Source organism: Anser anser, assembly GCF_964211835.1.
Source record: "Anser anser genome assembly, chromosome: 4".
NCBI lineage: Eukaryota > Metazoa > Chordata > Aves > Anseriformes > Anatidae > Anser > Anser anser.
Genome location: NC_139724.1, coordinates 57,490,198 through 57,518,035, shown reverse-complemented (window position 1 = coordinate 57,518,035; position 27,838 = coordinate 57,490,198). Strand labels below are relative to the sequence as shown.

At 34.8% G+C, this 27,838-nt stretch overlaps 1 protein-coding gene and 1 long non-coding RNA gene across 3 annotated transcripts in view; one reads left to right on the top strand and one right to left on the bottom strand.

Annotated features, from left to right (window-relative positions):
- Nucleotides 1-27,838, top strand: part of PCDH7 (protocadherin 7) — a 280,035-nt gene that overhangs the window by 246,909 nt on the left and 5,288 nt on the right. The window lies entirely within an intron of this gene.
- Nucleotides 1,007-27,838, bottom strand: part of LOC310898364 — a 27,843-nt gene continuing 1,011 nt past the window's right edge. The window contains exon 2 of the long non-coding RNA XR_014583237.1: nucleotides 1,007-27,838. This is a non-coding gene — a long non-coding RNA (uncharacterized lncRNA).

Sequence of the window (27,838 nt, the reverse complement as noted above, 5' to 3'; positions counted from 1 at the left end):
CGGGCATTCTTCCCTCCCCCCCCCCCCCCCCCCCAGATAAGAAGAAAAAGAAAAAAAATATATATATGAACGTATTCCAAATTTATTTGTAGGAATTTTGGCTCGGATCCTTGATCTGACTTACAAATATTACTAGAACATCAACTATGAAGACTAGAAAAAGGAGAGCAAAATTCATATGAATAAAACCTAAAACAAGATTTAAAATAGAACACAGGTGTGACAAAATAATAATCTGATATTTAGTCTAATGGTATATACCAGCAGCATTTTGAGGAATACGTTTTTTTGTTGTTGTTGTTTTTCTTAATGGACGTAAAAGAAATCAATATTTAAGCTGTGATGCATAGGAGTATGAAAATGTTTGTTCAGTCCTATATATTTCCATAATATACATCTTTGGTTTTGTCTCCCCCTCGTGCTATACTCTACTGAAATTTTGCCATGTTACACATGAGCATTTCCAAACACTCTCCTTTGGAAGATGCAGCAAGAAAATGTTTCAAAAGGCATTGTACTGTATAGATGAGATTCTAGTTCAACAGCTTGTTTTAAGGAAGGCATCATACATAACATATCATGTATACTGCCAAGTTTGTGCAGACAACCGCTGTTGATAAAGTTTGGTTCATTCTTCTCAAGATTTGTCATTTAAGGCAGAGATGCTAAATGCACAGTAAAGCTTTTGCAAATACAGATTATAAGGTGTTTTTCAATGTGTTGGAGGGAATGAAGAATTAGTGGGATTTTCCAGACTGATCAAAATTCAAAAGAACCTGCATTTATGTGTGGCAGTGATCTTTCCATTTAACATTTGAAGGTCTGCATAGCAGTCTTTATCTTCTAGTGGCCGAGTGTTGGCACATCATGTGTACCTTTGATTGCGTCAGCATTTTTCACATTTTGTTCTTTTATTGTTATCAAGGAAAATAAATATCTTGATTAGTAAGGCAGCACACAAAGCTCTGGCACAGAGTTTAAGTGAATTTATCTCCAGACTAACCTCTTTTTCTGTATCTTCTTTTTTTTTTTTTTCTTCTAATTGTGACGTGATTATGGCATTAGGACTCCATTACTGGTCTGTGAACTCTACATACTCACGTCCTCCCATCATCTGTTTTAAGTATCTGGGAGACAGGTTTCACTTGCAGTTTGTCTCAGATTATTGTTTTTAAAATTGCTTATCCCCCTAAGTTAAAGCAAAAGTAACCAAGTGCCAGTTCAACAGAGCAATAGGTGGTGTGATCTGGAACAGACTTAAGTCCTTCTTGAAAACTAATATGATAGAAAAATAATATTAAATATGCCAGTGAAGTAGATTTTCTGAAGTAAATCTAAAGCTCATTTGAATTCATGCCATGATTCTCCTCCAGAGTTAAGGAAGATGTAACAAATAAGTCTGATCTGTCTGACCAGCAAAGTGCCATGGTGACATCCCCACTAGAGTCTCATTGCCAGTTGTTTAAAGGGTGTGTATGCTCTTATCTGACTATTTGAGCTCAGAGCGTATAACTGCATTACATTTCAGTTTAGAGATGTACCACTGAAGAGTCTTACAACTACTTAATCATTTATATTCTAATTTTCTGCATATATATTAGTTCATATTGCCTCACATAATGCTGATAGCATTCTAATAGGAAGAAAGATAACTCTTCAAGATTTCTTAATTCCCTGCTTTTTTCCCTGCTATTCCTATCCCAGGAAAAATAAAAAATAAAAAAAATAAAAATAAATGAAAATCGGGGATAAGCTTCAGGAATTAAGGTAATATGAAGAACTATGAAGGTGTGTGCAGTTTTCCTTTCTCCTTTGCTTGATTGATACTGATATCCAGAAAAGCTCAGCATTTGCATAGGAAGGTTGGATAGGGATATCCTGCATGTAGACATCTTAATGAAGCACAGATAATGGCTTATATCTATTCCTTAAGATGCAATAGCATTCACAGCATTGCGTAAGTCTGTCATGTTTTTATGCACGCTGCCCATGCACTTGGGAGTGAAGGGAGCAAGGCTAGTTGCCTCATGGTATCATCTGACTTAAAAGTGCAGGTATGAGATGCAGTTATCCCTAGGCTTGATTTTTTGTTGTTGTTCTTGTGTTTTGTTTTGTTGGTTGCTTGTATTTTTCCCTTCAATTAATACTTTGTTGTACCACTGGAAAAGCTCCCTCTTGAGACATACCTGTGGTTCTTGCACCTGTTTTCCCTCTCTACCTCCTAAATAAGAAACATTTTCTTTTTAGCATTCTTAATGCTCAAAGCCAAAGGAAAACAATTCCAACTCCTTATAAAGCAAAACCATGCTAGGAGAGTTAAACAAAAATGAACAAAACTCAAAATCCCTGCTACTTTTTTTTTGAGAGATTTTTTTTTTTTTTTAAGTATTTTTTAAATGTAATCAAGAAGGTCAAGTTAACTGTGTTGGATACATAAGAAAATGTAAAATTCTGAGTGCTGGTATTCCCGATGTTTAGTATTAAGAGATGAACTTGCTTAGGGGCATGCTGAACTCTTCTCAGATAAAGGTAACTGAAATGTTGCAAAACATAATTTTCCTCAACATCTCATTTTAATTGTTATTTTTTGAAGATGGGAAAGAATGTGGGGAAAATGAAAACCTTGAAAGAAGTCTCTGGAGAAGGTTGTGTTCTTTACCAATCTAGACTCTTGATAGAGACAAGACATTACCTGGGTAGAAGTGGCAACTGCTGAGACACTGCTTATGGTGAAGACAGAACACAATTTATAATAACTTATAATAATAAATACACAAGCAGTGCAAATCATTGGCTTATTTAGTTTTATTTCTGTGTTTCTGAGTGCAGTAGGTAAAGCAGATGATGGGATTGGTGCCAATTCAGGATAGACTTTATTTACATATGATATATGATATATATGAGGGAAAACGGATGGACAAGATCATTAATTAATTGTTAAAAAGGACTTCAAATGTCTTGGAGAAAGGTGAGTTTGTCCAATAGGGAACAGCAGATCGGGTAAATGATTAAAGGCAAAGTAGGTTTGCAGTTAGTGAATGAAAGGCTGAAAGTGTTCCTACAGTTGTACCCTGTTACACAGCCTAACAGGAAGCAGAGATAGTGTGAGAGGGTGATGTGGTCAATGTCTGTCTGATCAATTTGACCAGATTTTATGCTGTTTAGAATTCAATGTTTCAGAAGAATCGGGAGAAGCTTTGGCCATGAGAAGAAGGTAACTGAATGCTAGAAGATTTATTATCAAGGGAGAAAAGAAAAACTACAGGATAGACTAATCTGTAAATAATTTAGGAGACAACATGAAGTTGAAATCAGCAGGTCTGAAAAATGTGCAAGTTCAGCTGATAATGCAAGGAAGACTGACTTTGGAAAAAAGAGTGTTTGGGAGCAATTCAGTTAAATCTAGTATGTAAATATAGTGTAAAATGATCTTGGGGAACCAAGGTAGAGCAGGCAGATAATCACTTTCCAACTTTCAGAAAATAGAAGATAACACCTTGAAAACAATTATATGTAGAACCTGGGTAGGAATTGTGGTTATGTCTAAGATATTTTTTTTCCTGTGAAATGATAGAATTGATTTTCAGGGTTTATTTTTCTTGGGTTTGTTGGTTAAATATTAAAATTTATCTGTTGGATAAATATTGGGACAGTTAATATTCTTTCTTCTGAAAACTCATTAAATTCAATAGGAAAATTTCCTGTATTATTTAGATTTACAATCCAAAATACGGATTGCAGTCTTAAAGACCTAAAGAAATGGAAATGGTTCTTGCATACTAACACGGTGTACATGTACACTGATCGGTTGAGGGAGAAAGATGTTCTCTCTGAAAGCTTTATATAATGAATATTGTCTCTGCTATTTGTAAGTTTCCTGAGTTTGTTGCTGCTTGTTATGGGGACGCTCAACAGAGATTCCTTGAAGGAATTCCTTGAAGGCCAGAAAATTCTATAGAAAGGATTCCAAAAATACTTTTCTAGTGCAACTAATACACTGAAAGCCAGAAAGAAGGGACTGCATACAAGGGAGAAAGACTGGAATTACCTAGGAAAGATGACAAAACAAAGAAATGTCAGGGTTGCACATTTAACTTTGTTTACTGTTTTAAACTAAAATTTGTCCTTTCTATAATTTTGTTGTCTCCTTCTGTGGATTCCATTGAAAGTTCTTGTTTTGTTTTGTTCTGTTTTGTTTTTTGACTTTCTGAAAGAAGTATGGTAGTTGTTTTTTTTGTTTGTTTGTTTTTGTTTTTTTATCCCTTTGTACTTACATAAATATATATACTGTAACATAAATAATTTGCATATGCATAATTATGGAGTACCAAGTATGGATTCAAGTCAGCAAAACAGAGAATATGAAATTATAATGGACCTTTGTTATTTCTTGTTTGTTTTTCTTAACAGTAGAATGTGTTTTCTGTTAATTAAATGACATGTAGGAAATTAGCGTACAACAGACCTAAAAGCTAGTTATAGTTCATAATGAGGTGACTTATTTGTATATCATCCTAGCAGTATAGTGTCAGAATTGTTCAGATTAATTTTACTGACAATTGGTGTCCTGGCATTAACAGATCATTCCGTTAGGTCATCAAATACTTACACATACTGCTACGGCTGAAAGCTAAAAACAAAACAACAGAAACAAAACAACAACAACAAAACACTCAGTTTTCACCAAGTGTTTTGGTGTTGGCTATCTGGTATCACTAATTCCTTTTGTCATGCATAATTCTAAACTGTATGAAAATCCAGATTGAAAATAGAAATGGAAGTAATAGAATGAAGTAGCTGTATTGGAGAAAAAGTTAAGCCAATTGTACTCCTGCAAGACTTATAAGAACTAAAGTGACTTTAAATTTGAAGTGTTAAAGGAAATTTTACATTCATTAACCACTCAGTAACATCCATCCCATGCATTTAATTATCTGCTGGCTTCTGAACCACCATCTCCAGAGCAGCATAAAAAGTTTTCCTAAACTGTGTTCATAGACATTGCTGTCAATTATACAGGGAAAAGACTTTGAGTTTTGAAGTGGAGGTCTTGCCAAAAAAAAAAGAGCATAATATTAATATAATTTTATATTCTCTTGGCAATATATATTACATTTACGTAGACCTCACCATGATCTCTTGAATGTTTAACTAGTCAAGCGTTTGAAGTCATTTAAGGTTAACAGATTGTATATGTAAATCCCAATATGTTTGATATTATTTTACTTACTAGGATATACAGAAAAACATAATTTAGTAAAGAAGTTAGGACTGCTGTCTCTTGCATGAAACTCATTTTAGTCTGCAATTAATAACCACAATATTACGGACGTATTTTTGCAATGTAACTGCTATCTATTAGAAATTATTAATGTTGCAAAAATATCATCCATTACTAATGCAAAACTGCTCAAAGTGCAATTAAAACTATAAACAACAACAAAAAATCTTTTTAAAAATTTAAAACGTCGCATTTATCTTCAGGGATCAACATTTTAACTTCTGTATTCATCCTTCTCATATGCCCTTTCAGGGGTACATATTCCAAGAACATTTCAATTCTCAGTGAAGTAATTTGCTGCTTAAACCAAACTTCCCAAACTCATTCTGTAAGATATTTTTTTTTGCTTGCATGTGTGAACCTTATCCCCTAAGAGCACAGTGAAATGGTAATTCTGTTAGCAGTGTTCTGCTCTGAACAGAATGGCATTGATACAAAAGGTTTATTAGATTCAGGGGGCCATTGCAGGGTCATACCTTTGTAGGATGTATATTTATGTCTATTTTAAATGAATACTCTCTGTGCAATGCTGGACTAGAAAAGAGAGTGGAGAGACAGTCACAATGTAAATGTAAAGAGTAAGTCTGGGTTTTCCTAGAGCTTATGTTATTGCTACAGACATTGGAAGGTGAGTAAACTGAAGAGGAAATAGAAAAATGTTAAAGCATTGGTTCTGCACACTCAAACTCTGAGCAAGTCCTTGAAGTTTGGGGGATGGAAGAAGTTGGGGAACAGAAAGAAAAGCTATCTGGTTTTAGAAACAGTCCAGATTGGTTTACCTGGAATTACTGGGCAAGGAATAAAAATTAACAGTAGAAACCTATTAAATTTTTTCTCTATATATATTATTGGAGATTTAGTTAAGGAAATTATATTCATTTGTGTTTTTGTTTTATTTGTGTGCTCAACATTTCCTATGCAAAATTAAATTAAGACAAGAAAGGCTTGTTTTTTCTACTGTAGGCAAATGGTGCAGCAGTAATGCTCTTGTGTCCAGTACATCTCACCGATTGCATTTGGTATTTCATTATTTATTTATTTATTTATTTATTTTTAGGCAAACACTATCTGTGTATAAAAATATATTACTGTGGATTCAGTCTTCCAAAGCATTTTAAGTAGCTACTTATTATGATTTAATTTGAGAGGCTCCTGTGCTTAATAAGCTTTCCATTTAAAATCCAAGCTCTGAGCTTTATAAAAGCTACGTGGTCTACATGTAAACACTGTGTAAATAGCATCTGAAAAACAGGCAGGGACACACATTAGAAGCTGCCAGAACTGTGTTTGTTGTGGCTGCCCTGCTAGCTGCTGCTTGAACAGCTGAAGTGGAAATGTATTGATTGACTAGTGCCAGCTCAAGCAAAAAATTTGCCAACATAGAGAAAAGTTAGAAACAAACACAGAAATTAGTTCTAGGAAGTGTGTGTGTTGGTAGAGGGGCAAGACAGACAGTTAATATGTGGTTATGGCACAAATGTTTGTTTGTCATTTGATTCAGAATAGAAATACAAATCAGGGTGTTAGACTGAGGATCTGTCAGTTGATAATACTCTGCATTGTTTTACAGAATCACAGAATCTGATACACTATTGTGACTACAATATTGTTTGAAAGTTTTTTTTTTTGCATTTGTACAATGTAATGTGTTGCTAAAACATTATGACTGAAATACAGATTGTTTCATATGGCATAATACAGCAGGAATGTGTGTGTGGTGGGGGAATTGTTTTATCCATGGGAAGAATCAATGTGAGACTACAATGTCTAGCATCCTTTCTGGAGAACATCTATTTAAATGAGAAGAAGAGTTCTTAATTGCTAGTTATGGATTGAAAACTTCTAATGGCTTTTGCCTCACTGACTGTTTTTGTTATTTGCTGGGAAACTGCATGTTCATCTGTGTTTATTTGCTCTCAGCAAGTTATGTTTTACTCAGAGAAATTGAAAGTAATCAAACATGTATTAATATTCACTGGCAAAGATTAGTGTGTTACTTAGTATAGAAAAGTCTTAAGAAAATTGGAAATAATAATTTTTAAAAACTTAGATTCTGTTGTTTTTTAATGAAGTACTTATGAATCAATTTGTACATAGACTGAAGTGTTTACATAGCATGCCTTTTCTAAACAAACATCTGCAGTAAGTCCATAATGATATGAGTATAGTAACAGAGCAATATGGCTTTCAGGCTAAGCAGTGATCAAACAGCCTTTCCTATTTCTTTCGTATTTTGGTTGTTTGGTTGGTTTTTTGTTTATTTGTTTGTTTTGTGTTTTGCACTAACATAGAGAAAAATATTTGAGATGTACAATTAAATTCTACTGTCTGTGAAACAAACACTTCTGGTAACATGATTCAGCTCAGAGACAACAAAGGCATAAAAAAATCAGGACGAATACTTAGTACATAGGAAACGGGAAGGATACTGCAGTATGTATACTCTATATGGTAAGATAGATTTTTCAGTTTTGTAATTAAAGCGGAACAAAGATGCGTCTTAAAATGCAATAGAGGATATTTGTTGGGTAAGTAATGGGTAAATGCATATTACAGACGTGGTAAGAATCTGTTTATAATGGCAGGAGTTACATTTCCAAGCATACCTAGAACATGTGTGTGTGTGGTATGACTCATGCTGTTCCCAGTATACAAGGAAAAATGAAGCAAATGCCTCCAAAGAGCTTGTAAGAGTAAGGGAAGGAAGAGTAAAATAATTAAAATAACAATTTACTAGAAGTTATAAAAAACTTAACATTGTTTGGAGTCTAAAATATATTGCTTTCTAGAAGACACACTTTAACCTTGCATCTGGGAGGTGGGAAATCCTCAATTTACTCATTTAGGGAACTGTCTGGAAGATCATAATGGTACTTTCTGGCCAGAGAAGCTGAGTCTAAGTATTTATTTATTTATATTTTTTAATCGAATAAGTACTGACATTGCAATGCCTGCAAGTAAATTAATTAGTGGTAGTCCTGGATGCCTACGTGTGCGGCCTAACTGTTAACATTAACTTCTCTCTCTGACAAACCCTTCTCTCTGAAGGTTTAAAATCATTAAACTCTCAATGTAATTTGTCTAGCCATCTGATGGGAAATATTAAATGAATATCAGCTTAGTCAGACTACTTCCAGTACTCTTGTAACTCATGTTTAGTCATGCTGGTTAGTGAGATGCTGGTTAATGTTAGGAGACTAGAGTAAGCTGACAGAAGTAGAGACTGGCACAGAGAAGGATTGCTTTTCATGAGCCAGTGTGACTAATGCAGATCCCTCTGAGGAATTCAAAATGTCTAGAAAAACATATGGTATTGGTTCACGAAGGAATAAGTTGGCCAATCAAATGGTGAGCATTCACTGTATTACTTTTAGATCATGTTAATAAGTGAATGACAGCCCTTATTTGCTCATAGCAGTAACATCTTAGAAAAATATACACGGGTTTCATTTGTGCAATTATGGAAAATAACGGACTTGAAATTGAGCTAGAAACTATGTGTCAAGTATTCCTGTTCAGGCTGACAGATCTCTAATCAGTTGTCATTTTATATTTAGTTTAAAAGACTTTATTGCAGGATATTGAATATTTTGCAAGGGGAGATGATGGCTATGGACTTGCTATTAACCTGTGCAGAACAAGGTGGTAATAAGCTAAGTTTTAGTCTTTTGAGGGGCAAAAGCTTTATTAATAAACTCAGCTGAATTTAACCATCTCTTTTTTTGAAATGTTATTGAAGGTGTCATACCTTCAATTAATCGAAATAAGTAACTGATATTGAACCCTAGAGAAAATGTTCATAATTATTGCAGCTCAAAATTTAGTGTTTGCTTTAGAGTTTAATTACCAGTATTATGGACAAGCTGGACAAGCTTGAAAAGTGAACCCATGTGAACCTAATGAAGTTCAAAATGTCTACTCTGCCCTTGTGAGGCCCCACCTGGAGTACTGCATCCAGGTCTGGGGCTCCCAGCACAAGAAGGATGTGGATCTGTTAGAGCGGGTCCAGAGGAGGGCCACGAAGATGATCAAGGGGTTGGAGTACATCTGCTATGAAGAAAGGCTGAGAGAACTGTGTATGTTCAGCCTGGAGAAGAAAAGGCTCGAGAGATACCTCATTGCAGCCTTTTAGTACTTTAGGGAGCTTTATAAAACAGATGGAGAACAACTTTTTACACAGGCAAGTAGTGATAGGGCAAGGAGGAATGGTTTTAAAGTAAAAGAGGGGAGATTTAAATGAAATGTTAGGAAGAAATTCTTCATTCAGAGGGTGGTAAGGCACTGGAACAGGTTGTCCAGAGAAGCTGTAGATTCCCCATCCCTGAAGGCATTCAAGGCCAAGTTGGGTCAGACCCTGAGCAACCTGATCTAGTGTGTGGCATCGCTGCCTATGGCAGGGGGGCTGGAACTAGATGATCTTTAAGGTCCCTTCCAACCTTTGTGTGAGCGAGCAGCTCTAGACCTTGCCATTTTCAAACTAAAAAACTTAGCACTGTTTTGTCCATTTTAGTGCCAGACAAAACTTTAATGACTGGTTCACGCAGGCAAATGGGAGAGACCAACAGCACTATTTTGTCTCTGAAATTGGGATTTAGGCACATGTGCCTACGAAAGAGGTTCAGAAAGCTAATCTTTTAGAAGCTACCTTGTTTGTGATTGTGTTTTGAATCACAAACTTACCTATGAACGTAAGTTAAGATTCCAAATTACAAAATGATTTCATCTAGAAATCCATGCTCCGGTAACATCCAGAAACCAGGCAGAAAAGAGCTGTTAAGTTCTGAGTGCTCATAAAACTCATGAACTGAGCACATATCTTAAAATCATGGTAGAAACCACAGACAGTTTCATTCAAGCACAGCTATTGAAAGTTGCAGGTACTATATTTAGCCTAAGGGGATTCAAGCCCAGAGCATACAATTTTTCCTGGTGCGATTCTGATCACAAGTCCCTTCCTCCCCTTGCAGAAGAATGCCTAACATTCAGCTGGAGAGTCGGAATATACTCTTGATCTCTTCTATAAGAAAATTTAACACTCGCATCACACTATTTGGGTACTTGGGAGAGTGTGGAGTTATGTGTAAGATAACCAAGTTAAAACACAGACATGATGACTTGAGCTATCAGTTGCATTAAAAAAAAATCTGTACCAAGATTAAGCTAAGCCACCACGTGTTTTGTATGTGAAACTTCCATTTTAGTAGTCCTTACTGGCTAGTTGTAAACCAGAATATTTTCATGACAGGGTTTTGATTTGTTTCAAATATGGGGTGATAAAATCAAAGGTCTTGCAGAGGATCGGTGCTGAATGTCATGGCAAATAGTACAAAAAATATTAATAATGCAAACCCATAAACATTTTTGTTCCCTGAAATATGCTGATACAGCTTTAAAAATATGAAAATGAAAGGTTGAGTTTAAATTCAGTATGCAGAGAAGAACTCAGAAAGCATGTACTTTCGGAACAAGTTAAATATTTCTAGTACTGTCACTGTGACTTAACACAGACATGTTTGCTTTTGTTTGAAATTGTTTTCTCCATATCTAAGAATTTTCACACAAGTTCTTCTCTGTGTATGGGGAAAAAAAAAGTTCTACTTGCAACCTCATTTATTTCTCAGTATTTATCATATGGGAAATTCAAAATATGTCTTTTAGTTAGGCATTAGAAAATTATAACTTTTAACAGTCAAATTGTATTTGGTCAATGAAAGATTGTTTTCTTTTTTTTAAATTGAGATCGTGCTTACTAATAGTAAGCAATCCATTTGGGAAGTTAGTGTGAAGGGCTGTGTTTTCAAATTAGTATCTACCTGGAAAAGGGTTGTGTATGTGTCTGTTACAAGATGTGAGGTGTTAAGATATTTTGCATATCAGAATGTATTAGGCAGAATCCTTCTGATGTTCACAGCCTTTAAAATAAATTGTTTCAATTCTCTTTAGAATTGTTTCCTGTGGAGACGAACCTTATAATTAAAAACAAAGAGTAGGAAAGAATGGCTGTGTAAGTGCTTTGATGTGTTGGGTACCTGATAGATTTTCATGAAATAAGCTGACCTGTAGTTATTGATAATACATTTATTTTAATCTAGATTTGCAGAACTACCTGGAGTTAGCTTGTTTAGCATTTCATTTGATGAACAACAGAATATGAAGTGTGAAGAAGGTAATTATACTATTTGGTATTTGGAGTAATAGTCAGGTTTACTGTCTGGGACACCTATTCAAAACACAACATAAATTGCATTATAATTGCTTATCTCCTATTAGGTAAAAGTTGATTTCCTCTAAACTTTTCTTTAATGATTCCTTTCTTTCTCTCTCTCTCACTCCTTTTTATTTTATTTTTTTAATTTTTTTTATTTTTTTTTAATTTTTTGGATAGGTAAGCAAACTTTATAAGCATAAGCTTTACAATGCCTCTATGCCTCTTTCATTTTCTTTTTAAATTTCTCTTGCTATCCTTAAAAAAACAAAGCAAAACAAAACAAAAAAACCACCTGACAGCATCCTAGTGGAACAGGAGAAAAGTCAAAGTAGAACATTATGTGCAGTACACAATTAAGAATGTTGTTTGTATTTCAATTTCATAAAAGAGAAGAAAGTTGCTGGAAATTAGTCTCAATTATATGAAGATGTTTTTCTATCCAGTAAGCTTTAGTTTTCTTCTTTTTTCGTGTGTAATCTCATATAAGATTCAATATTTTTCTGTATTCTGTCAATCCTGTTCCACCAGCAAGTAGGTATATATACCTTGCAATTTGTATTCTTAATAGGATGGAACATAGTATTCGTAAAACGGGAATGATATAGGAGGCATTTGTTTTCTTACAAATTGAATTTGCCTACAGATTATATACTGAGTTAATTGCAATGTTACTCCCTGATGAAGGGATTAGGATGAATTTCTATTATAATCATCAGTTTGAACCTCGTATTAACAGTTTAAACCTTGTATTACCATCAACAGATAAATCACTGCAATTGCAAAACTCAATTTTTTGAATAAAGCCAGAATTTATTTTGCATTATCAGACTAAGTTTCTGGCTAGTGAGCTTTTAGGGGTTTAGCCCCTAGGTTGATGTGGCTCCGGAGGTAGCTTAATTTCTTCTTTTTCTTCTTTGTGTGTGTGTGTGTGTGTGTGTGTGGTATCTTCATAAATTAGTACCTGTTGATTTCCTAATGCTCATTTATTTAAATTTTTGTTCAATGGACTGCTTGATTCAGTCTTGCAGTGTAAATAACGCACCAAGAGATGCTAAAAACATCATAATTTCTGAAGCCATAACTTATTAGACCATCAAGTAATAAACCGAAAACTTTTTTCTTTTTTCTTTTTTAATAGTGAAAACAAGGACTGCTGAGACAGAAATATAAAGGTCTGAAAGCGCATCTTCCCACTCCTCTTTAATACCTTTTCCTTACAGACTATCTATTCAAGCAATTTGTGGCCTCTCCTATATGGTATAAACTCTAAAGTCTCATTGAAGTGTCTACAAAAGTCTCTTTCTCTGTATCACCTGTAAATCTAGAATTTTGGGGGCAGGGACATGTGTTCCCCTGTGAGATGCAGAAACTTCTTTCAGTTCATCAAGTTTAGTTGCATTTAAGAAGGGAACAATCTTCCATTTCCTCTTAAGAGTTCCACTTGACCTAAAGTTCATCAGTCAGAAAAACACACACCTAAGTCTTGACTGAGCAGCTTTACACTCTTGAACTGAATATACATTATATAGTACATATACAGCAAACTAGAAACTAGCACTTTTTAATCTTATATTTTGTATCCTGGTATTTCATCATCACTGACCTTGTAAAGTTAGTGGCACAGATACAGTCAAATATAGTAACTCCTGATACCATCTTTAATGTACCTGTGTGGGGAAGTTCTATTATCGTTTTGGACGTAGAAATTATCTGTGATTTAGGTAGGTTGTTGGTGTTAATGCCTTAACAAAGAAGTTTAGAGTTGCATACATTTTAATCTCCTTTACAATAGTTAAGATGAAAAACACAAATCTCAGGGGACCTAATCTTGCCTTCTTGTTCAACTGAAATTGTCAGTGGCTGTTGTTGGAACGGATCTAGATCATACACAACACAGATTTGTGGCATGCCATTAGCATTATTTGCTTACTTTGAATTTTTATTGATGGGAGAAATATCAAATTCAAAGTATGTCTTGGTAGTATGATGAGGTTGGTCTCTGGATATGCAAATTTTTTGTGCTTTTTGGAAATTTAAATGAAGTTGTATTGACTAGTCTTCCAAATGTTGTGTGCAGATGGTGTAGGGCATCTCATGAAAGATGTGTGTTAGGTTTCTATTACTTTTTCCTGAAAGATTAGGTAGACCTGAACCCCTAAGAAATTTTCCCAGACATACAATCATAGAATCACGGAACCATTAAGGTCAGAAAAGACCTTCAATATCATCTTTCAAGATCATCCCCCTACCACCAATGTCACCACTAAATCACGTCCCTAAACACCAGGTCCAACCCTTCCCTGAACACACCCTGGGACGGTGATGCCACCACTTCCCTGGGCAACCCATTCCAATGCCTGACTGCTCCTTCTGAGAAGAAATGTCTCCTAATTTCCAACCTAAAACATGTATACATGTAACATGTATAGTTAGAGCCATTGCTTACTTCTCTGGCCAGTTAGGCCAGAGAATTAAGCTCTGTAGGTTAGGTCTTAAAATAATTTTAGAATTCTGAAGGGAGTTTTCAAAATGCCAATTATTGTAGAAAACTACATAAGCATTGTTTTGCAGATTCAAAGATGCCTGCAGCTAGAAAAAAAAAATCATACGCTGAAGTATAATAAATGAGAAACTAACAACTGAGAAGTTAAATAATACATGCTTTTTTTTTGCAACGTTAACAAGGACATTTTATTCCTATCCTTCTCCTTCTTCCTTTTTCTTCACTTTTACCTATTGAAATTTGAAATATAAGGTATTTCTTTAAATACTAATTCAGATTAAAACCTCTGTATGAATAGATATATTATAAATTAACGAGAATTATTCTTAAAGTATTATAAGGTTCCTAAGTATTGTAACAGATTGCTATTTTGTTATTCCAGAAGAAGATATAGTTATTTTCAAACTGTTTTGACCAGAAGAAAGATACTTCTCTACTTACTTTTGAACAAATGTGTAAAATATATTAAATCCATGGAATCACTTAGTGACAGACAAAAATCATATAAAGTTTTGAAATATAATTGGTATGGTATCTCTCCAATGACTTTTAAACTTTTAGTTTTAGAATGTGGTACCAGTCATAAAAGCAAAGAAATTTGTTTCTTTAATCTTTCTTTGGATGAATTGTCCAGCCTTTTACATAAGAAGCAAATCAGATATACACAGCTATTCCAGTAAATGACTTTGATGCAGATTTATACGTAGGGATTTATACTTATTTTACTTAGGGATTTAGTTTTGAAACAGATAGAAGAGTTGTGCAAATCTTTATTATCCTTTGACAATTATTTGGCCAGTACTTACACTCTTCTAATGTTATCTGTAAAGAGATAGGGATATGTGTGCTTGAGTGCTTGAGACAATAAAATTCTGGGGAGGTGGGGAGGGTGGGAAGAGAACATTCATAGTTAGTATTGAACGTTGTCAAAGATGAGATAACAGATTTTTTCATTTTATCTGGGAATGATTGGCATGAGAAATAAAGGTATAGAAAATATGAATAAAATTCAGCCTATTAAGTCTGATCCTTTAAAGGAAAATAAGGAAGACCTGTCTTTCAAAGACATTTCTTGAAGCATGAAAATTGTTTAAAGGGCATCCTAATTTAGCCAGTTCACATTGCTATCTGTGATGGCAGGAAAAGACTTTTTCTTGAAATGGATGCCTTATGCTCTTTCTCCCAGTAGCCTTTTGTCTATTTATATTCATTATTGTTGCTGTAAGAACAGTGCTGTTTTTCATTATTTCATTGGCATGAGAAGTCCTGATTCAGTTTTGCTGTCAATTTTGACCTCTTTCTGTACCTCCTCTACTGTCAATGACTAAAAGCATCACAAAGCAAGTACAGCAAACAGAAACAAAGAAAACCTCATAAAATACTGTTGCAGATGCACAAAATAAGTTTAACAACACTCAAGACACATGCATTTGTAGTTCATATCTATGGTGGGGTACAGCATGCACTGTGAGTTTGTTTAGCTGTTTATTACACTGCCACGTATTCAGTGAGTTTTCACATATCTGATGGGAAAGGGATTTGAGAGTATACATAAACAGTCTAATAAAAATTAGGATTCTCAAAATATATTCACACAAAGAGGAGTAAAATCAACGTTAATTTTAATGTTGATAAATATTTTTTTTTGTCAAAAGTTTTGAGGGAACATTAATTATTACAATTCCTTTCTATCAGTATCTCTCAAAAGTAAACAGATCCTTTTTAACTTGACAGCTACTCGTCTGTGATTTAAAAAAAAAATAAATCTGTGTGTGGCAATATAGATACAGGCCATCAGTCCAATTGAATTAACTAACTTGAAGTGTAAGTTTCATAAACTAATCACAGGTATCCACTGCTGTGGCCTTTGAGTTTATTTACTATGTTTAGTCTAGGCCTAATTTACTGGATAAAATTCAGAGGTGCTTTGTTTACAAAGGGACATGACATATGGTCATCAGCTCTATGCTGCTCACTCCTGTATATAGTACAGTAGTAGTGTTATGCCCAGTTTCTGCTAGGATTTAGGATTACATTCCTTTTAATAATTTACCTGGAATAATCCCACCCTCTGACAATTATGGTGGCTCAAGTGATCGATATTTGGACACACAATTTTTTGCATCAGGTTGCAACTTCAAAGTTGACCTAAGTAAAAGTCATTTGTATCACCTGATATTTAATCTATTACATGAAAAAAAAGCAATAGTGCAATGCTTTACATTCACAAGAACTACAATCCCAACTGGCATCTCTCTTATGATCTTGGAAAGGAGCCAGAGACAAAAATACCGTGCAGTGATTTTTTATTTTTTTTTTTTCCTGAATATTTTCATTTGGGGAAACTATGTTCTGAATGACCTGGAAAGAAGATGTCTGCACAGCATATGTACTGTGTGATCTAGCCATGATACAGCAGAAATGCTTTTGTACTTCTTGTCATTGTGGGGGCAATAGGAGGCAGCTTCATAAAAGTCAGTTAATTAATTTACTAAAAACTTGTCTGAAACAATCACCAAAATACAGTTTACTCCTTTCTCATTTGCAGTAATTGTCCATCAAGTCAAATAAGATCTGCAGATTGTGTATATTGTGCATACCAGTCTTATTCAGTCTGGTAAATTTGTTTACATCTTCTAAATTTTGTGTTCTGCCCATCTCCTGTATTTGACCCCTTAACCACTAGATTTCCATGTTTTGTTCAGATTCTCAGAATACTCCAGCAGTTACTAAATGATTTTGACCACTACAGCTGATATTGAGTAGCTCAGCAGAAATGAGAGAGTCTATGGATTTACAGTAGGGATAATCAAGAGGACCACTTTATTTTCAGATACTGTAATCAATACATATAATAGACTAATCTGTTTTTTTCAGCATATGTACTCTTAAAAGCAGGCGTTTAACTTCCTTGTTAATATAATGTATTTTGCTTGATTGGGTTTTATGCTACCTAGCAGATATAATCAGAATTTATTTTTTCTAACTATTGTCAAGAATTTGCTCAAGCATTGCAAGTGGAACAAGCTCAGCATTGTCCAGTTTCAAATCTTTTGTCAGTTTTAATGGTGTCTGACTAAATGCATAAACTCATGAAAGAAACCTATTGATATTCAAATGAGTGAATATCAAGCTGGAGATTATCTGATTCATTCTTGAAAAAGCTATGAAGTGGTAGTCCAAAATATATGAACTGAACCTCATAAGAAATGTAGAGATATAACAAATTGAGGAATAAGAAATTATCTTCTGAAACTTAAAATCACTTGATTTTAGGGGTAAAGGCATATACTTTAGCAACCAAGCCAAGTGAAAACTTACTGAGCAATTTTAATATTGTGCTGCAAAATGCAAGAGAAAAATTGCAATATTAAATCATCTTAAACCAAGAGAATGGATTCACTAAAAAGTGCTTCCAGTCACTTCTGACACTTGAGATTCTTTCTTTACTAGGCTAGGAAATATCTCACATTTTAGAGAAATATCTCAAGAGACATGTAAAGGGATGCGCTCAACTGTCCATACAATTAAGTGGCTTAGGAAGTCTTAAGAAAATCTTACCTATTAGCTGGTGGAACAACCAAAAACCCAGCATCTTCATCTCAGGAATAAGAGATAGCTCTTGCCTAATATGTTGACTTGGATACCACAGTTTATCAAGACGCAGTTCCACTTATAATTTAAGAATTTTACCTTACCTCCTATAACTGATGAGTGAATTAAACTCTGCAGACTACTCAGGGTCAAAGCCAGGGGTCAGAAACCTATGATACATGCTACAGGCTACACTAAATTCCCACTCCCACAAAAAAAGTTGAAATTGCTATTTCTGACAGCCTTAGAACTACTTTTGCAAGTAAAACTTGATAATACTTGATATAAAACATTCTATAGTGAAATAAAGTGATACTTTTCTCTAATCTTTTTGTATAATGTCCTTATGATGCATGTGTACGATTACAGTCTAGCTACTGTGCATGCACAAGGTGAATTAGTGCTGTGCTTAATTACTAATGGACTATAACCCAGATGAATCTGTCATAAGTACGTAACCATTCTAAGCTGATGTTTGTAATTAATTCACTAGCTGTAATCTGCACATACAGCTGAAAAAATCAATAAAAAAAATCCCTTTGAGCAGGATATAAATCACACTGGGAGATCCATTATCTTTCTCTATTTGTCTCTCAATTTTTTGAAGTGTGAAGATATTTTCCATGTGCTTGCTATATTAAAAAAAAAAAAAAGAAAATCACTCCCTCTCCCCTGTATCATCTCAATGAGAAAGAATCAGTAACATATATATATATATATTTATATATACATATATATGTTGTTTTACTTAGGTGGACATTAATTAAGAATAGATTCTACCCATTCTTAGGAATAAATTGAGGGTTATAAAATAAGTGTTAAAAGTGTTATATTTTTATAAAATAAGAACAGAATGACACTGGCCCAGGCCACTGAAATGGAATAAAAGCAATGACTCGGTAACTAGTTAATCAGTAAAATATTTCATTTTTATGTTACAGGTGAAAATATTAGCATTTACATCTGAGTTGCATGACTTTATATTCATGTTGTGCTTCATGATTAATGAAGATGAGCAGTACATATTATAAAATCTAATCAATTTCTTCAGGAGGATACTTTAGACAAACAGAAAAATGTACATTAATGCAATGCTGTTGAATTGTTTTAATTACTATTTTTAGCATTCATGTAGACCATGCATCATACAGATCTGTTTGTATTGAAAATGCATTCTTGTACTTTCCAATTCAATTGAAGTAGGTTTTGTCCCAGCTCTTCCTAGGATTATTAAGTGTGTAAAATTACAGATTTATTTGTGTATTTGTGAGAGAAACATGTATGGCATAAACAGATAAGTGAGTATTTTTTTTCCATTGTGTGGAATAAGGTTTCTTTGCTGTGACATAAAAGCCTAAATGGAGCTTCCTGTGACTACTGTTTTTCATTTTACAACACAACTTCTTCGTGACAGTTACTAAAAAGACAAGTAGTTAAGATGTTTGTTTCTGCTCCATGTTGACCTCTACATTATTTACAGGAGTGCTTGCATGCAGAGCATGGAGAACTTTCTTAAATTCCATCTTCTTTGTCCCTCTTCCCCCCACTTGAAAATAATGTAATATAAACTAAAAGATCTTCAGCACATTTTACAGTTACTGTTTAAGTTTAACCGTAAGGTTCTACAACATAACAGAATGTACAGCTCACACAGAAAACCTCTGGAGAACAGGGTTCATTCCATTTTTCCTGAAAGAATTACTAATATTTAATATATATTATTATATAACGTTTTATTCTGTCTCAAGATAAAAAGTTAAAGTTAGTACCTTGTGGCAGAAGAACTTGGTAAGAAAAAGAAAACTGAATGATATAAAAGAGAGAAAACACTGTTATCCCTTAAAGACAATTCTTAAACACAGCAACATTCAACAAGAACCTTATTTTGAGTTCTTGTCCATAGTCACAAGTGACTCAGTTTTGCCTTTTTTTGGCCCAGTTGGTTATGATAAACAGTTATGCAGCCATGTGTGTGGGGTATGAATGTATGGTGAAGTATGAAATACTTAATAACAAGAAATAAAATAAAGGGGTGGCACAGTATACAGCTGAGATGAGCTAGTAATGGCTGCTAGCTACTCAGTTCCTTTGGAGCTCCTGCAGTCCCATCACTTTGCCATGAGTGTCAAGGAAATTATGTTGACTTCTGAGTGCTGATTCAGACTTTTCTCAAGTCGCCTTTAGGAGAGCTGACATTCTAATTGCTCCATGAATTGCTTCATCTCAGAGTTTGTTAAGCACTGACACATTTTACTGAAAAAAATAAAGGTATGTAATTTGACACAGTGACAGATTAATACTTCAGCATCAGATTGGCAGAACAATTAGACAGCTTAAATGTGTCCTACATCTTAATGTCTGTGTTACTTCAGGAAGCCATGCTAAGTCCTGTTTTTTTCTGAAAGATATGTTGCCATTTCACTGATAGAAGTAAATCAGGCCATCAAAGGATTTAATGGGAGTACGAGGTTTGTAACAATTTCATTTAAGTAAAGAAAATTAAAATCTAGGGAATTTAAGTTCATAGTGGTGTATTTAGTACATGGAAGCTGGTACTTCTTAGTTCTTGTTTTACATATGCTATTGGTCTTTTGAAACAAAATGAAATAACAGTCTCAACTATATGATAAAAAGAACTTCAATGAGAGAAAGCTATATGCTTCTGGTGTGCGTCCTTTTATATTATAATGTAATCAAAGTTTAATATTAGTATTTGTCTAGAATTAAGTCTTTTGAATTAGATTTCACTAAAACATAATATTGTATACAACCTATATTATGGTTCTACACTGACAACCAACTGATTAATATCACTTGGGTCTGTAAGAGAACAAACTTTGTTTTTTGTTGTTTTTTATTTATTTTAAAAGGAAGAACAGAAAAAAATGTGACAGGTGTAGTGTCTGTTATGTGAAAAATCATCTTTTAAGTCAATTTTGAAATATTGGTGGTTCATTGAAGGTCACAGATGCAGTACTACAGAGCTGGTACAATCGTTAACTTAGGTCAGAATTTTTTTCTGGAGTCATTCTATTAGAGGAACAGCTAAAGAACATTGTATGTTAACCCGCTGGAAGCAATTGTGATAGAAATAACTGGAATCTAAGCCAGTATTTTTGTGGCTTGGGTAATATTTCTTTGGGTACATGTCAGAGTCATGTTAAATACCTACAAATTCTAGTATAGTCTGTTTAGTTAAACAAAAACCATCTAAATCTTATGCCTGCTTTCACCCATTGGACTGTTCGTCCCTAAAACAAAGGCAGATAAACAAAACGAAAATTTCATGCAACAAGTAAACAATCTTGAAATGTTCCGCTTTACAGCAGTTCCCTTTACACCAGTTTCCGTTTTAATAGGCTTCAGTGGCATGATATTTGGTTTGCACCACTACAGGTGGAGGCAGAATTCAGTCCTTAATTTTCTGATTAAATGTTAAAATGGAATTGGTGTGTTGGGATTTAGGCAAGAAGGTATTATAAATTATTAGGTTATCATGTTGGGACTTGAGAGTGCCTTTTTTTTTCACATTACTAGTTTTTTGTTTCTGTATTCATTTGATTAACTCATACCTAAAATGGTAAGACAGTTTTGTTTTCGGTTTGTAATTCTATTAATTTAAAATTTTAAGGAGGATGTCATGTGAAAATGGACTTTTAGCTTAACAGAAGCTGAACTTCTAAGGCTGATTTATTACCAAATAAGTCAAGAATCTTAATACAGGAACAGTTAAGGACTGGGCTGAGGCCAAAGTGCATAAATGTTAGTAATCACATTAGCAGAATTGCAGAGCTGAAGGGAACTTTTAGAGGTCATTTAGTGCATCCTTCCTTTCCCAAGGTAGGATTAGCTAAGTTTATGCTACCCTTGGGAGATGTTTGTCTAGCCATTCTTAAAACTCTCCCGGTGGTAGAGACTCTATAATCTTCCATCACTACATTTATCCTCAGAGTTGTTTTCTGATTTCTAACCTGGTTTGTCATTGTTGCAATCAAGACATTACTTTTGGTTGTTTCTACTGTGGACATGCAAAACAGATTGTTCCACTTGCTTTACTATAGCCTTTTAGGTACATGACAAAGTGCTGTTTACTCCCTCAGCTGCCTTGTCTTCTGGATAGTTCACTCTCATTCATCTAACATGAACTTTTTACAAATGTTAAAGAATCAGTTACTTATTTCTGTTGTCTTACGTATTTATTTATTTAAATTTGTTTTACTGGTAAAGGACTATGTAGCATTTCGTATTTGCTTTGAAAATCCCACTATGGAATACCTTGAAAACAGTTAAGTAATTGGACCTTTGACATGCTACAGCAGTGAGTCTTGCTGGTCTTAGGAACTGTGTAAGGGATAATAAGGCATTATGTAAGGGATACTACTGTTCACGTAAACTATTTAAATTTCTCGCTTTCATTCTATGTTCCTTTTTCCTTGCATAGCAAAAGAATAAAAAGATTCAGAATTCATTACTGTATATCCTTCTGTCATACCTCCTCACAATATTAATCATTCAGTCGTTGTACATGTGAGCCTTTCTGTACTCTGAAATATTTTATTTCTTAAGCATTGAAAAGCATTTCAGAATGAAATTATTTCAAGCTGCAAGCAATTAATATATTAATTACTTCGGTGCAGTTTGGTGTGTCTCAAGCAGTGGATTTGTGTTTGACTTTATTCAATAGGACTGCTTTAGAGATGGCATGCACTGTCTTTGCAGTACATGATAATGCCACATTCAGAATGACAGTGGTCCAAGCCTTGGGGCACTAAATGCTTCTTGAGATGTTCAATTGGTATTTAACTGTATTTAGCCTAAGGTGCAGTGAAAGAAGATACTGATGCCTTCAAACGTGTTTAAGTGTTTTAATAGTGTCTTGGCATGTCAGAATATGCCACAGCACTAACAGGGTGCAGTTCCTGAATTACCGCAATTAGGAGGCAGGAATTTCAAAGACAGTATTGCTGTAGCTCTGTATCACTGTACCTCAGCTTTTTTTTTCTTTCCCCCCTTGAACAGTGAATTTCTTCAATATGCACCGTCTCAGCTGTTTTCTGCATTATTGTTCTCTGATCATGTAGTCAATACTTGTTATGCTTTAAGAGCTCTGTTGTGTCTCCCGTCACACAGCTCATAAAACGGACAGCCATTTAATAGAAAAGCTATGTAAATGGACTCCTGTTTAATTACATAGTCTTAGTGGTGTTCCACTTGATTTTTGGCTGGTTCTCTGAATGTAGTATATTTGTGTACAGAGTGCACAAAAAGGTAGGGTGAAAACTGGTTCATCCAAGCCACAATCTCCATCACTACCATGCGACAGTATCTATGTCTGTTCTTTTTTCACCTTATTCTGTTAACTGTGGCACAGGTGTTCTTTACAGACCCTCAATAACTGGACGCATGCAGAGGTATTATGGCCCCATCAATGGGGAATGGCAGCAAAATCTGCATGTAGTCATTGATCTGTAATAGATATTATTCAGCACTCCATATACCAGTGACTCTTCAAATCATACGGACCAAGTTACATGCTTAAAGTAGTAGTGTACTACTGCTGTAGTGCTGTGTGAGTTTTTCAGTCACATACTCTGGAAAAGGTGTACAACTAGGAATGCTTTCTTGGTGCAGCGTTCTTCTTTCTGGGAATGTTCAAGTTGTATGTATCCAGATATAGCGTCAGTATTGCTCCTGAGCGATTTTTATCTCCACAGTCAATAAATGGAAGAGAGCTTTTGACTAATTAATTCTAAAGCCTGTTGTTACCATAGGCTTTGTGGTTTACAAAATATGAGAAAATGAAAAGCCTATTGCAGCTTCCTCCAAAATACCATGTATGCTGGGATACATTAGGACTAATTGCAAAAAGTGGATTTCTCTAAAATATCATACAAGAATGGTCTGTTCTAAAAGATGAGCCAGAGTGAGTGTGCAGCCTTGATTATATTTCTGCACTGTATATAAGTGTACGTAACATCACATCATTTCTAATATGTATTTGTTGACTACTTATTTCATAATAGTTTGTCCTTGTCCACATATATTGACCTTCTTTGGTAAAGAATGGGAAGAGAGAAAATAATGGAAAATTGATTGGGTGGAATATTGTAGTTGTTAAATTTTGGGGGATTAAACTAGATATGATTCTCACATTTCTCCTCTCCGCATTGCCATGCTTGGTGCCTTCCTTATTTTGATAACAAGCAATTCTTCCAGCCCTAAAGAAGCAGCCAGCTACAATCAATAGAAACATGATCATACATATAAACAACCTCATTCATTTGTATGCTTTTGTATAGAGTTTTATGGAAAAAAATCTCAGAAATTAATGATAACCTTCTAAAGATCTGTTGGATCAATGATCAATTTTATTTTTAAATGATAGCTATCAATTAGCTCTGCCAATTGTTGGTGCAAGCTAATGTGGAATGCTGTGAGAAAGTAGATTTCTATGTGGGACTCTGTAAATTAGTATTCTCCAATTGTATTTATTTATTTATTTATTTTGTTTTAAGCTGAAGACTGAGCAGTTGGAATTGAAATCTGCTCTCTAAATACTCATTTTTGAAGTCTACCACTAACATGTACACCAAAACATTTGTCTAAATATCTGCTTTGTGGGAATGGATTTACAATATTTTTGTAAAAAGTTAAGCAATACCTAACTCTTGAGCAGAGCCACCATGAAAGGATGTTTGAAAATAACTTAGACAGCATGTTCCACTGTATCTCTGAAGATAATTCTATGCAGAAAGTGCTTAAATTTGAGTATTCTATGTATAAACATTTAAAACTAAATTCAAAATCTATGCATTTCTATATGACAAGAAATACCACTCTTCCAGGTTTACTTTCTCACTAATTAGCACTGTGATAAAATTTGTTTGTTAATAACTGGCATTTTAAGCACTTATTTGAGCCAGTTTCCAGATATGTAACTGTGGTAGAAATCTGTTACACTCTTCCTTGATGATTTGCCAACTGTGATGACATTCTTTGCCGTGTCTTGTTCCACTAGGTTCATCAGCTAGCAGGGTAGTTGCTACTAAAGTGTTTAACTTTTAAAATGATGAGTACTTAAAAAGTCATGTTACTTAGATATTTGTTTGGATGAAACTTATTCTAGAGGAGAAAAGGAGTAATGTGTGTTTGGTTTTTTTTTCCTCAAACTCAGAGATTGTTCACTACTCTATAGGCTGGATAATGTGAAAATAGGAGCTTACAGTCACTATGCAAAAGAGGGTCAATCTGTTCAGAGGATTAGCAAAAGTACATTTAATTACTTTGTGGCTAAAGCTGTGTGCTTGTTTATTCAGAATGAAAGTTAAATCTCTGTTATCTACTGCAGTGTATAAGAGGTACCCTAGTCCTTAACAGACTAGTTTAGGTATTTTAAATAGTTTAGGCATGAAAGCAATGTCTGCTTAACCCATCTTCTAACATAATGCAGACAGAAAAGATTCTCTCCTTCCCCACACCTCCCCACCAAATGCTGATGTTACGTCCATTTTTCAAATAGAAGAGCGGTTCAATGCAACAGGCTTCATATGTACGTTAGATTAAATCTGAGTTTAAATGCTATCCTGATTCTAGCTCTTAACACAGATGCAAGAAAGCAATGGAGTAGAAGACTACATTAACTGTATGTGCCAAATACTATCTGAAGGCTCTGTTGGAGGAAAATATATCTCACTGGATCCAACAGCCCATGGGAGGCAAGGCTGCTGCCACTCTATGTCCCCAGGTCCAACCAGTAGCAAAACTGAAGATACGTTCCCAGCAAGCATGTGCACAGAGCACAAGTATATACCACATATAGTCACAGCTGGCAGATCACAGACATACAGAGCAACTCAAATGTGGACAGCACCAAAGGCCTCATCCTGCTCCCCTCTCTGGCTGGACAGCATGGAAGTCCCCTAGTGTGTGTACATATATGTAATATATATATAATATACATACATACATATGAGATATATGCACATAAATAATATATATACACACTACACAATGTATATATATAGTTGGATTGTGTATATAATTATTTTTATATTTTTTGGATTGTCTATGTTTATATATATATATATATTTATGCCTCTTTTTTCCACTCTTGTTCTTCCTCCCCTAGAAATCCCATAGTTAAGTCCAGTGCAATCCCAAAACCACTTTTCCCCTGCGTTCTATAACATGTCCTACATATCTAGGCAACAACCCCCCATAGAGTAAAAGGTGAGCTCGAGAGCAGCTGCTGATGACTCACGGCTGTTGGTTCCACACCCAGACAACAGGGCTGATGGGACAGCCCCAGGAGCTGTGGCTGTTCCTCTTGAGTCCTTGATTTGGGTTCCCATGTGCCACTGTAGACCCTTGCGCTCCACTAAGCCTAGGCAGTGGCCCCTGTGAGGAGCCTGGGATCAGCCTGGCAGGGTATTATTTGGGTTCCCTCTCCTGCCAGTTTCTTTCTGAGCTCCTTTGTAGGTATGCAGATGGGCTTTATCACAAAACCCAACAGGGTGAATGAGCCACGTGCTGACTTAGAAGTTGTTGCTTGATAAATATCACTGTAAAGCTGAATTGTACAGAAAGTCTCATGCTTTACAAATAAGGGATTCTACATTTGTCCAGAATTAATATGGGATAAACTACAATGCAAAATGGTAAATTTTCAGGTATGTGATTCAACTAGTGTGGAATGGATTGTTATCAAACTGAGTGATGCTGGCTTAAGACCTGCTTGCACTAAAAAGGAACCCTAAAATATAGAAGACATTAACAGTTTCAATCTAAAAAGTAAAAATAAAAACAGTAATAATAAAAGAAAAAAATCAACAACATTTTTCGATAAACACGTACTCCTATGTTTTAAATAAAGATCAAACAATTCTCTTGTTCAATATTTGCTAATATTCTGCCAGAGTAATAATTTAAATAGTAGTAGCAAGCCTAATGTTTAATGGTCATTTTTCAGAAATAAGGTGCTAATTGAAGACCTTATTGAGATTTAGATGGGAAGTGGTTATGCCCTCTGTTTAAAATATCAGGAGGGTTTTCCTGTTTAAAAATTAAAGCACATAAGGTACAGCTCAGCAGTTAATTATATATCTTACCTTTAGGGTGTGCCAGAATAATACTAGGTTTAGCTGACAAATAATAGAGAATACTCCTGATACAGTCCCTCTCTTTTGTGTACGTCTCTAGAACACAGATGTCTAAAAACCGATAGGCTGATAACTGTCCATAGTCGTCGTATTCTTCATTTAAAAAATGTGGTAGTCATGGCTGAATCTAACTGCAGGTCTTGAAAAGTACAACTGAAAAAAGAAAAAAAATCCCTTGTTTCCCTCTTCCCAGCCTTACACGTCTCAGCTACAGTTACTAAAGTTGTTCAGTTATGAAAATGTCAGTGCTGTTTTCCTTGTTGAAGTCAGTGACATATTGCAATATGAAATATTGTACAGTGTTCGGTATGCTACAGAAATATTTTCAACTCAATGAAAATTGATATGCATATTCTTTACAATACTGCAACAAATTACTAATAAAGGAATTGTTAAATGAACAGAAAAATCAGGAAGAGATGAATGTAAATCTAACTTTCAAGAGCTTTTGCATTTTTATCACTATTAAATCTGCAGATGCTGAAATAAAATATGATTTCTCTGCAAGTACCTATTGCAAATATTTTAAACTAAAATATTTTAAGCAAAGGATTTTTTATTATTGTTTTTAATATAAATAAACTTCAGGAGTGGTCTTTTTTTGCTGGTTCTAGACTCTACACCATCTTTGTAGCCCTCCTTTGGATACTCTCCAATAGTTTTATGTCCTTCTTATATTTTGGCACCCAAAACTGCACACAGTACTTGAGGTGAGACCTCACCAGTGCAGAGCAGAGCAGGACAATCCGTTCCCTCGACCAGCTAGCAATGCCATGCTTGAATCACCCCAGGATACACTTGGCCCTCTTGGTTGCCAGGGCACACTACTGACTCATAATAAACCTTCTGTCGACCAAACCCCCTGATCCCTTCTTGCAGGGCTGCTCCCCAGTTTCTGATCCCCCAGTCTATACCTGTATCCAGGGTTGCCCCATTCCAGGTACAGAATCCGGCACTTGTTCTTTTTAAACTTCATACAGTTGGTGATCGCCCAGCTCTCTTATTTGTAAACATCTCTCTTGCAAGGCCTAACTATATGAACATCAATCTTGTTGCTTTGTAGGCAATTCCACTTATTTCTTGTAGACCATAAA